Below are 11,083 nucleotides of genomic sequence, written 5' to 3' on the forward strand. Positions count from 1 at the left end.
CAAACCGTCACGGTATGGAGGTCACAGTTCAGTACACAGAGCGACATGCACAATACCCTGTATGTAGATAAATGCAAGGAATGCTGAATCAAAGTTCATGAGCGCGAGTTTCACCTGTAGACTGTTAGCACAACAAGCTGATTGGCATTCGAGTCAGTCACACTATGGTGAACACCAACAAAACACCAAAGCTGGAAGACCTGCCTTTGGATTCCTGGTCAGCCGCAACAGCAACAGAGAGAAAGTTATGCATAAGACAAGGACAGTGTGTCACCACCACTCCAGCATTGTAGGATATGCAATGCAAACACATTCAATATGCTAACACATTCGACAGCATCACCCAGATGTGCCAATCACTGGAATGATAAAGGTTTTGGTGGTTTGAATGTTTAAAGTGATACTTCACTGATTTTCAACCAGTTTTGTATCAAAACAACATGTGTGGTATGTGTAAATGAACTATGGTAAACTTCACTCCATCAAACCAGTGCCGAGATATCCCTTCTCGCCTTCCAGGAAAACTCTGCTGGATGACATAATTTACTTCCTCTGGCAGAGTTTACAGAGTGTACTTCTACACTTCAGTATTGCCCACCACCCATCCCGCCACCGTGGACCCCACTCTTTCACTCTCTCAAACTCGGACCCAAATTTGATGAAACAGTAAAAATAGGCAGTGCTGATCGAATAGATCAAGATTATGTTACTACACTGCCTATTTACCGCCTACGATGTTTTAAGAAACACATTTTAGTGCCTTGTTGAGCCTCGTTTGATCATGGACCTTCCATGTCCTGATACCACGTGAAAGGTACAATCGATGCGTTGGTTGTTGACGTTCTGGGACGCCATGTCAAGTTTAGACTCACAAGTCAGTCTTTAGACGCTTTGCTTAACTAAAGACTGATGTCTTTCTCCCTGATTTTGTGTTTAGATGGGCGGATACAATTTCAGAGTTTTAAAAAACTGCCTACGTTGCAGAACCAATAGTAAATCCGCAGGGCAGTCCTTTGGTGGCTCGCTGATCTCTTGTGCTCGTAAACATAGTCCGACTGCGTTAAAAGTTTTTAACAAAATCGCTGTAAGTCCTTCATTTCCACAATCTTGTGGACTGAGCACACGTTTGATAAAACAGAGTTAAATCTCTCGGCATCCATTTTCAAGCTCTCTGTGTGTTTGTTTCCTTGCGGACAAGAAAAGGGGGAGCACACATTTCCGGGAGGGCGTGTCCTTTTCAAAAATGCAAGAGACGTTGCTTTGTTGCCGGCCGTTTTCTCCGGCGTGTAAAACACACTTTAGAAAGGAGTGTCCCCAGACTATCAGAGGGCGGAGATCTCTGATTGTCTGGTGGCGAGACTATGTCAAGTTCTGCCTGTTACATGCATTGTCTTCTCTCAAAATACACTTCTGTTTTCACAGAAAGTTTACCGTTAACATACAGTCTCTTTCAAAATAAATGCACTACGCCAGTACAATGATGCAAACTTACCTTTTTTCCCCTCCAATAACTGGTTTAGGCAACAAAAACACATGGTTAGGTTTAGGAAAAAAGAACAAGGTTTTTCTTCAGAATCTTATGGGATGCGAACACCGCTCTCCCAGGTGCAAGTTGGTGTTTGTTGGTTCTATCCAACAGCCGTTCACTCGCGCTCATCAGGCGCACCGATCAGGGCACCGCCTTAACTTTCATTCTTATCCCGCTACGTTTCCCCCTGACGCCACAGAGCGCTGTTAAACTATAACGGACCTGCAGCCTATTATGCCGATGTTAAAGGACAACTTTTTTGTCAGTGTTTGGCGCTGCAACCTAAGCACCGGATTTCAATGACTTCAGAGTAAGACCAGGTTGTCGGAAACATGTTTTAGCTTACTGTTTGACTGTTACACAAGATCATTTCTTGCCAGCTGGCCGCCATTGTTTCAAACGGACGTGTTCGCGTTACATCATCCACCAGCGGGAGTGCTTTTTGGTCTGATGTGAAGCAGTATATTCTGGTAGTTGTAGGTTTTCTCCCTCTTGAACAAAAGCATCCTTTTCCTCTGGTTTCTCCATCTTTCCAGCAGTGAAATACTTCATGACATTTGCACTACTGTCTGTTCAAAATAAATGAAAAGAAACATATCTTTATGCATTTTTTTCTTGCTGTACCAAACTCGCACTGAACCGTGACTCCTAAACCGAGGTATAAACACAACCGTGACTTCTGTGTGCCCTTACACCTTCCCTTCCCACAAAACTCAACTTTTTGCCTGAAGTTGGATTAGAGCAATTCTTGTCGAAAAGTTGAAGCCAAGCTCAAATTTTCAAGGTTGAATCAAACTTGAGACCAAAAGTGGCTGCTCAGGATCCAGGCCAGGGAAGCAGCTAAAGTCAGAGAACCTAGCTGGAGACCAAAATAGGACAGAGCCATTGAGACTCCCCCGGCCCAATTTATCACAGTGCACACAGCCCAGCTCAGAGCAGAGGACGAAAGAGAGAAATATCACACAGAATTATCCTTTCATCCGCCCCTGAGCCTCCGCTTGCAGCACAAACTGACAGAAAAGTCGGACAGATGGAGGAAAGGAAGGAAGGAGAGGTGTGGCGGTCAAAACTAGAACATGAGCGTGTTGTGGCAAGAGCTACCAGATATGGAGAAACTTAAAACATACCAAAGTGTAGCAAGTAAGGCTGTCACCAATATTTCACGAGAACGAAATAAATAAATGGGTGAATTAGTCATGATGTGGATTGGGAACGGAGCTAATCAGGATTTGATTTGAAATCGTGAATGTATTTCTGCTTTTCTTACTCTCTCATTATTTATTCCTTCAGCTCCCTCAATTCTACCCATCCTCCTCCAGTCTCTTGTTCTCACTCTGTCCTCGTCTCATCCTTTTCTTTTTGTCTCCCTCTCCTCCTGTGTTGCAGTGTGATGTCACCATCAGGGAGCTAATGTTCCGTATCCTTAGGGTGCTGCATTCCTCCTTTCCGACTCATAGACACACACACAGCAGAAATGAAAGCCAGAGCTGACACACATGCCTGGATGGAGCCACCACCTCCCAACACCACGACAGCTCCTCTCATCTGTCCAACCCATCTGTGCCTTACAGCTATGGGAAGTGTTAGGGGCGAACACAAATCCTTTCAGATTCCTTATTTCAACATTTTCTAGTGACTAAAGGCTGAAACATCTAATATAATCATCTTTTGTTGACAGAAACACTTTTTAATGTTCACAACCTGCACCTACAACCTGGAAATGAGATGAGCAGCATAATTTATGAATGAAAATGTTAATCAATTGACACATCCGGCCACAGCCTACTCACCGCAAACACTAAGGACCTGATTCCGAACTATTTAACCGACCAGATGATCAGATAACGTAAAAAGGTGGATAGGAATAAAAGTAACAGTGAGGTGGAACGATAAGTGAGATCACCACTCTCTTGGTAGTGACTACACACAGCCCACTCACAGTCGTCGCACAGTGACGTTACAGAGTGATGCTTCTGTTCACAAACTATCTTTGGCTGAATACAGACACCAGCTACAGAGAGCACATTAACCGGAGAACAGCCAAACTTTTCATTGTCGCGGCTACAGAATTAACACTACAGCTGATCAATGATGTCATTTTAACCAGGAACAGCCGGCTACCAATATGAAACCTCTAAGTTTCCCATTGCTCTCTGCTAATAAAAGACTGAGGAAAGATGAGAGGTTTCATGAGAGATTCGTTAGAATCTCAGCTTAACAAATCTGAAGACAGGAAGTTGATCCTAATGTGGAACCAGCTATACGAACCCATCCCTCGGGTCTCAGCTGCTGCTGCTGTTACTCAGAGGAAATGTTTGGCTTTCCAAATTGTCCTTTTAGGGACTTCCTGACACTGCAAGCACCGAGATCCAAACAGGAAACTCTCCCAGAGATATAGAGGATTTTCTCATCTGCATGCTGTCTTTGTGCGATACGCCCACCAGCCTACAGAGACAATTCTCCATGCAGACATGTTTGTGGGTCACCATCAGATGACGAGGAAACGGATAACAGAATGAACTCAGTGTTTTCCTGTGTTCTGTGTAAAAGAAACTGCAGTCAAAATTATTTTCAGTATCATACTGGCCTCCTTCAAAGAAAAACTGCTGATGGAAAGTTGCCCTGACTAATCTGAGGCAGGATACTGAAGAACATTGTGTCTGAATGCCTGATAGGGCTGATAAGCACCTATAGCCAACAATACACAAACCAGCAACTCCCTATAGAAAACGAGTGTGAGCTGTTAAGGATGGAAAAACTGCCATCTGGGCAATCCCCTCATGTCCACGCACAACTTCCTAAATCTTTGCTTGGAAGAACTTTCCTGCATTCGCCATCCCTGAGCCTCGGACTGGCACGTACAAAAGGCGACAAGCAAAACTCTCATAGTAGGTCAGTGGAAGAGAGGGGAGCAAATCGAGGCGCAGCACCAGGGTGAAATGGCCTCTGGCGATCCCGCTGTATATGGAGCTTTTGATCCATAATAGTTTTCCATGAAGGCTTTCGTACTGATCCACTGAGCTATTCAGCTGTCTTCTGATATGACCTCAATACAGCAAGAAGAAAAGAATAAGAGCTCGCATGCCAGACAGTTCAGTATTGTCACACACCATGTCTTGTTAGTTTTTTGGCCTGGCCCCAATCCTGCAATATCAGGCATCTGACGACACTAAGATAAATCCAATACTCAGTGCCTACATTTACCTAAATGTTGATTAAATATTGATTTTAAGAGGAAAAATCTATCTCTGCACACACTTATCACCAATATATTCTAAAAGTTATGAAATTTCAGTCACATTGACCTTTCTTAAAGGTAAACTATGCTGGATTGTCAGTTCCTGTTTGTAAACACGCTCACCAGCAAAAGTGAAAGTAAAAGCCAACCCCATATTCACTCTCATTTGGTGTTCCACCTTGCTTTATTTTGGCACTGTTTCTCTTAGATGCATGCTGCTTATGGTCAGACACCTGGTTGCTATCTTTTCATAAAGCCCCGACTTTGACTCAGTGCTGTGGGGGTGCACGCCCATGACGGCACCCAGATTACTGACACAACCCCACTTTATCCTGTTAAAACAATGCTCACAACTTGGATTAATTTTTATGAAAAATATTTTGATTCTTTTAATCTGAGGACCCTAACCGAATATGAATAACTTACAGGGTAATCAAGGAATGGACACATAATTTGAGGTAGCCAACAACCAGGTTTTAAATACGCATATAGAGGCTGGAGTTTGTATGGTTGTGTATGACGGAGGATTTTGTTTTGCCAATAGTTGTCAGGAGAGGAATAAATGGGGATATCCACGTTCTGGGCCTCTTTATATCTACACAACGCAGACATCACTAGAGTCCACCGGTTACATCTGACACTTTCCACAAGCTACTTGGTCCACATACTGAGGGTCCTGATTCAAAATTATAAGGTTGAAATAATGGTATGATGTGGAGGAAATATATTAATATGGGCTTTCTTGTTTCTTGTTTATGCACTGCAAGCCCCAAAACCATGCAAAACATTTAATTAGTCAATGTATTTGTCAGAGGTATTCAGTTTAATAATTTCTGTAATTACATTTGGATTCCTTCGTGTGTTGGCTCTTCGCCATCGACAGTATTTGTATGTGCAAATAACACCACTACTTTTACACGCCTAACACAGCCCACTTCACACAGAGCGGCTCTGGATTACATCACTTGGTAGAGAGACAATCAAAACCACAGTGGCGGTGATGACAGCAGCAGCAGGACTTCTGCTTTTACATTTGAGAAACCGGGATTGGGGATTACCACATGATTTCCTTCCACTGCACTGGCACTGATTTGTGTTTTGAGTGTGCGCGTACCACAGGGTAACACTCCCTTCTGACCACTACCTGCAAACAGCTTGGTCAGCAGTCAACTATTCAGCTACAATGACATCATACTTTCTCTTGTAGTAGGCACACAAACACAAACATTTGACGTGCAAGCGTGCCCACATGCTGGGAAGATGTAGGAAGATATTTTAGGCATTCCACTCCTGTGTATATGTGTATGTGTGTGACAGTGTAGAAACACAAATGGGAGCAGACCAGCTGATGCATGACATGAGTTCTGCAGGGTCCGCTTTGGTTCAGATACCGTGGGTGCTGTCTTTATGATGGGGAACACGTTGAGACATGGGAACAAGCCTGTGTGAGATGAGGGTCTGCGCTACGGGAGCCGAGCAGCACAACAAGGGTGTGGTGACTCGGAGAGGAGAGAGGAATGTCTTCGGGACAGACAAATGTTTTAACAGTTATTTAGAAACGGTGAAGAGGAGATATTTTAGATCTCACAAGAAAAACATCTGTCACTCGATAGTCTGAAAGAGTTTTGATATTTTCTGCCTTCCTATAATTCCTGTTGAAATGAAAAACACCCGATACCGTGAAGCCCCCTTTACTGGCCAAACAGGTTTCCAAAAAGAAAGAGGCGTTAAAGTTTTACAGTAAAGCTTAGCTCTGCTTTCCTCCACAGCTTGAGTGCATATAATTAAATTACGTAATGAAGTATACGATAGGCAGAGACCTGGAATGCTGATATGATCCATATCTCCGACTGGAAAGGACAAACAGGTGTGTCCCTCAGTTTACCACACTTCTCCTTTACCAGCTAAACGTCGAAACACTTTATTAATTCCGCTGGAAAACAAAACTTCTTAAACAAGTAACAGGTTTGAACTCTCCGAGCTGCTGCTGGAGGCATCCCGGCTCATTAGTCTCAGAGGAGCTCGAGAACTACTTTTCCTTTAAAGCTCAAACTCGCTTTACCGAGTCAAGTGCTCCTTGTGAAATGAAACGAGAGTAACAAAGAGTAAAAATATTCTCTTACCTTTCCCAGAGTGTGCTTTCAAATCTCAGAGACCTCCGTGTTCCCCTCCTGCTGTCTTCCGCCCTGAACCAGCTGTACTCACAGTAACCGGCCGAGGAACAGACCCAACTCACACTCACAGGACCCGCCCATAATGCTGCGTTCAGGGCTCCTCGGAAACGTAAAGTCACCGAGTGCTAATCAGGAAGCTTGGTGGTTATAGTGCTGCAACTAAAGATTGTTTTAACTGTCGATTAATCAAAATTATCACTTGCTTTGTATTTATAATGTGGCAACATAGAGAAATATTAGCAATTTAGCAGAGCCTGACACAGTCTATTCAAACACCTTGTTTCACAAACCAACAGCTCCAAACCCTCCTTGTTATTCATCAATAGGGGAGACAGGGGTTGGTTGTCACACTTTTTACTCTTGTGTGAATTGCTCATCATTGAAACATCTTTCAATAATCAATCCTACATTAAATGAAGCTTAAGTAGTACATTCTTTTATGAATACTTTTCTCATCATTCTGAGCAAATAATGTCAGAAATTCAGTACAACACAAACTTTTTTCCCCCTCCCAGCTGAATGCATTACACTTTTCAGCTTTCGTAATAACCAACTTTCTTGAAGAAATAATACAAGATTTTTGCTTTTTTATGCTGCATTGGCATGAATATAAGGAAAAACACACATTTTAAGAATATAAAAGACAAATAGTTTTGTGCAATAGATCATTGTAATCATTTTGATATGGCTTGCATCTCTCTGCGAGTTTCCCCCTCAAATTAATATCACACCATGATTTCTATTGACAGACTTAAATAAAGTGAGTTAATGTACTTTATGTTTGTTTGTTTTTTTTATGGCTGATATAGTAGCAGTATTAAATGCACACACAGTATGGCTTGCATCCATATTTATAAAAAGAATTTCTTAAAATGTACAATGGGGTTACTACATTTTCTAAAAGGAACTTTGTGTCCATTAATCAGATAAGATAAGATAGGATAAGATAAGATAAGATACACCTTTATTGATCTTATAATTGAGAAATTCCAGTGTTACAGCAGTCAAGGGGAAAGAGTCAGATTAAAGATTTCAAAATTTAAACTTAAAACCTAAAACTTAAAAAGCTAGGCATGCAAAATAAGTAAAAAAAAATACAAGAAACTGCGATAAATAACAATAACAATAATAATAATAATAGTAATAATAATGAGAAGTGGATAATAATGAGCAGCAGTGAATGAAAATGAGCAGTGAATAAAGAGAGCACATCTAGTGCAAGTGATTGTAATAATAATAAAAATATAATAATAATAATAATAATAGTGTCAACAGTGTCTGTCTACTTGTCATTATACATGTGCCATCCATATTTAAAAATATATTCATTTAGAACAGAGGTTCCAAAGCATACCACATTCTTCCTTCAGAGCACTACATGTCTGGTGGGAAAATTCCCGACTGCACTTGAATGCAGCACGATGTGTTCGCCGTTTGAGATTCCAGCGCCCGCACGCTATTGGCTGAGATGATTTAACCGTTACAGCGGCCCCTCCCCTTTACGGTTAGAAAATAATGACATCATTTATATAAAGAGGTGGCCTGTCATTTAAATTGTCACCATTAATTGTGTTTTCCCTTATTTTATAAACAGTGTTTCGGTGTTATTCAGTGTTTAATAAAATCAGAGCAGAATACTCCTCTTCTTCTTCTTCTTCTTCTTCTTCTTCTTCTTCTTCTTGTCATTATTATTATTCCTTGTGTGAGGAAATGGACTTTGACCCCTGTGCTTTTCTCCCACAGTGCAACAGGAAATCACACAACAGGGATTTGAGCTTATTAACATGCCTCTCTCTCAATAAGGTTGTAAGTTTATTCACCCGAGTCAAAACACAGCAGCTTCAGGGTAGGGAGAACATCTCATGGCATACAGAGGGCATATTACTATCCCACAGTAACCTATTACCAACACTCACACGCTCATCAAGACAGAGCTCTTTTAAAGTCAATCAGGAAGTTGTATTGTACCAAAAAAAAAACCACATAGCGGAAAATTTCATGTGGTTTTGCTTCTGATGTGGAAAAAAGAGTCAAAACAAAGAGTGAGTTGTTGAGAGGTTTGGACCACAAGCTTTGACAACAAACTGAATGTATCTCACTTCTCTGTATCCTGGCTCTTTGACAGTAATTTGGACAGTTCTCTGCAGTTTCCATGGTAATACCCACATACTGTAGTTTCAGATAAAACGGTGCACAGTGGCACCTCCCAGTCCCATAGAATACTGATGCTATTTCTGTAAGCTGTCGGGGAGGGGGGAGCTGCTGGCTGATGAGCGTCGGCTGGAGAAAGATGAGCGTTTGAAGTACAGCTACAGTTCAGAGAGAACATAATCCTGCATATGGATTTACAACACCCCTATACTCCCCATCAGTCTCCCTCTGTACCCTCTATAAACTGCTATTTTTACACCATGGTGCATCAGCTCATTCTGTGAATGAAGCTGGTTGGATTGTTTGGGGACATCTACAGTGTTCGGACTAAATCAACTAAGGGTGCTTTCAGACCTAGAGTTGTCTTGCTTTGGGCTGAATCAGGGACTGATTTTGTTACAAAGTTGCATAATTGCCTAGAGTTGGTTCGTGTTCTCACGGCAGCATTTACAAGCTGACCAGATAAAATGCCTTGTGCGAGAAAGCTGCTCTTGATTGGTCACAATTTCAATGTGGGAAAAATCCAGGAAGTAAACAAACCGTTGAAGAAGAGTACACTTGCAAGATAAATGTGACACTTTCTAATGTCACAATGGAGGGACAACTACGCAGGTTGATTTTAGTGCTGGTCATCGGGGACTATATTGCTGTCATTGTTCACTTTGGTCAAACCATACAGTTTGAAAATGAGGCGTGGCTCCAACTAGAAAACAATGTTTTGATGCACTTGATGAACCGAATGTGCATATTAAGGCAGTACAGGAGGAGGTGCACATTAATAATCCTCCAGGACTGTAACATGCTCATGTTTAACCCAAACAATGTGTAATGTGACTGCAGTTGGTTCGGATAGAGGTCCAAACACGTTCTCACCACTTCTTCAAGGTCTCAGTCCATTTGTTTTGGTGCACACCCAAGTGCGATTGCTGTGTTCACACCTGCCCAAATGAACTGCACTTAGGGGGCAAACAAACTTGAGTTGAAAAGCACTCTAAAAGCCAAAGTACTTGCTACACCTCCAAGCGTCCAGCGCCACTTATTTCGCAAGGCAGTACTGGCCTATGGCATAGGCAGTATAGGCGAATGCTTAGGGTACTGTCATCCATGAAATGTGCTACTTTTTATACCTACAAACCCTTTTGTGATTTTACAACACTGGACTAATTGCTCTCCTGTTTGGTCCTCAGCATCAAAAGGTGCACTGATGAAACTACAAGCTGCCCAGAGCAGAGCAGCTAGACCAGTCCTACAATGCTCCATAAGGACGAACACATATAGCGTGCATCATGAACTCACATGGCTACCAACAGAGAAAAGGCTTGCCTCAAAGGTTCAGTGTGTAGGATTTAGGGGGCTACGTTGGCAGAAGTAAAAATATTATATATAAGAGATATATTTTTGTTACCTTAGAATGAGCTCGTCCATGGAGATCAACATCTTGCACCGCTATGTTTCTACAGTACCCCAGAACAGACAAACCAAACACTGGCTCTATATAGGGTCATTCATGTTTTTGCGTCTGCCACTGTAGTTAGAGACCTTTCTGTGACGAGCTGATCCAGAAAATATTTTTAACCTTAAACTGTTTTATTCAGTGTTTTTACTGGTTTAAACCTCCAGGTCTGTTTGTTTCGGAGAGGAAGAGACCTCTGCAGATAATACAGCTCCCAGTACAAACCTTCTAAACGTCTGGATCAAGGTAAGCACACATAAAGTAGTCACAGAACACAGGTGAGCACACATGGCAGGCACTGGGCTAGTGGCCTGACAGCAGAAGAAACACTGATTTGTGACATGAAACTGCTGAAACTATTCAGTGTTTTTAGCAGTTTTGATCGCCTGGTCCGTGTATTTTGGAGAAGAGATAATTCGGCATCCTGAGAAAAACCTCCTGAACAATAAACACTGAAGGAATTCTAACAGAGAGATGTTTTACCTGGTTCAACCTGGTCTCATTCTGGAGTCGCAGATTACTGGCGCTTGGGCAGTGAC

The 11,083-nt window shown here is 42.1% G+C and overlaps 1 protein-coding gene across 1 annotated transcript in view; it reads right to left on the reverse strand.

Annotated features, from left to right (window-relative positions):
• The window catches only part of LOC126403444 (rho-related GTP-binding protein RhoA-D), a 30,493-nt gene extending 23,476 nt beyond the window's left edge, over positions 1-7,017 (reverse strand). Inside the window, exon 1 of the mRNA XM_050066120.1 lies at positions 6,890-7,017. The gene's annotated coding sequence lies outside the window, so the exon portion shown is untranslated. The remainder of the gene's footprint in view (positions 1-6,889) is intronic.
• Positions 7,018-11,083: the final 4,066 nt, after the last annotated feature.

Source organism: Epinephelus moara, chromosome 16 (genome assembly GCF_006386435.1).
Source record: "Epinephelus moara isolate mb chromosome 16, YSFRI_EMoa_1.0, whole genome shotgun sequence".
Classification (NCBI taxonomy): Eukaryota; Metazoa; Chordata; class Actinopteri; order Perciformes; family Serranidae; genus Epinephelus; species Epinephelus moara.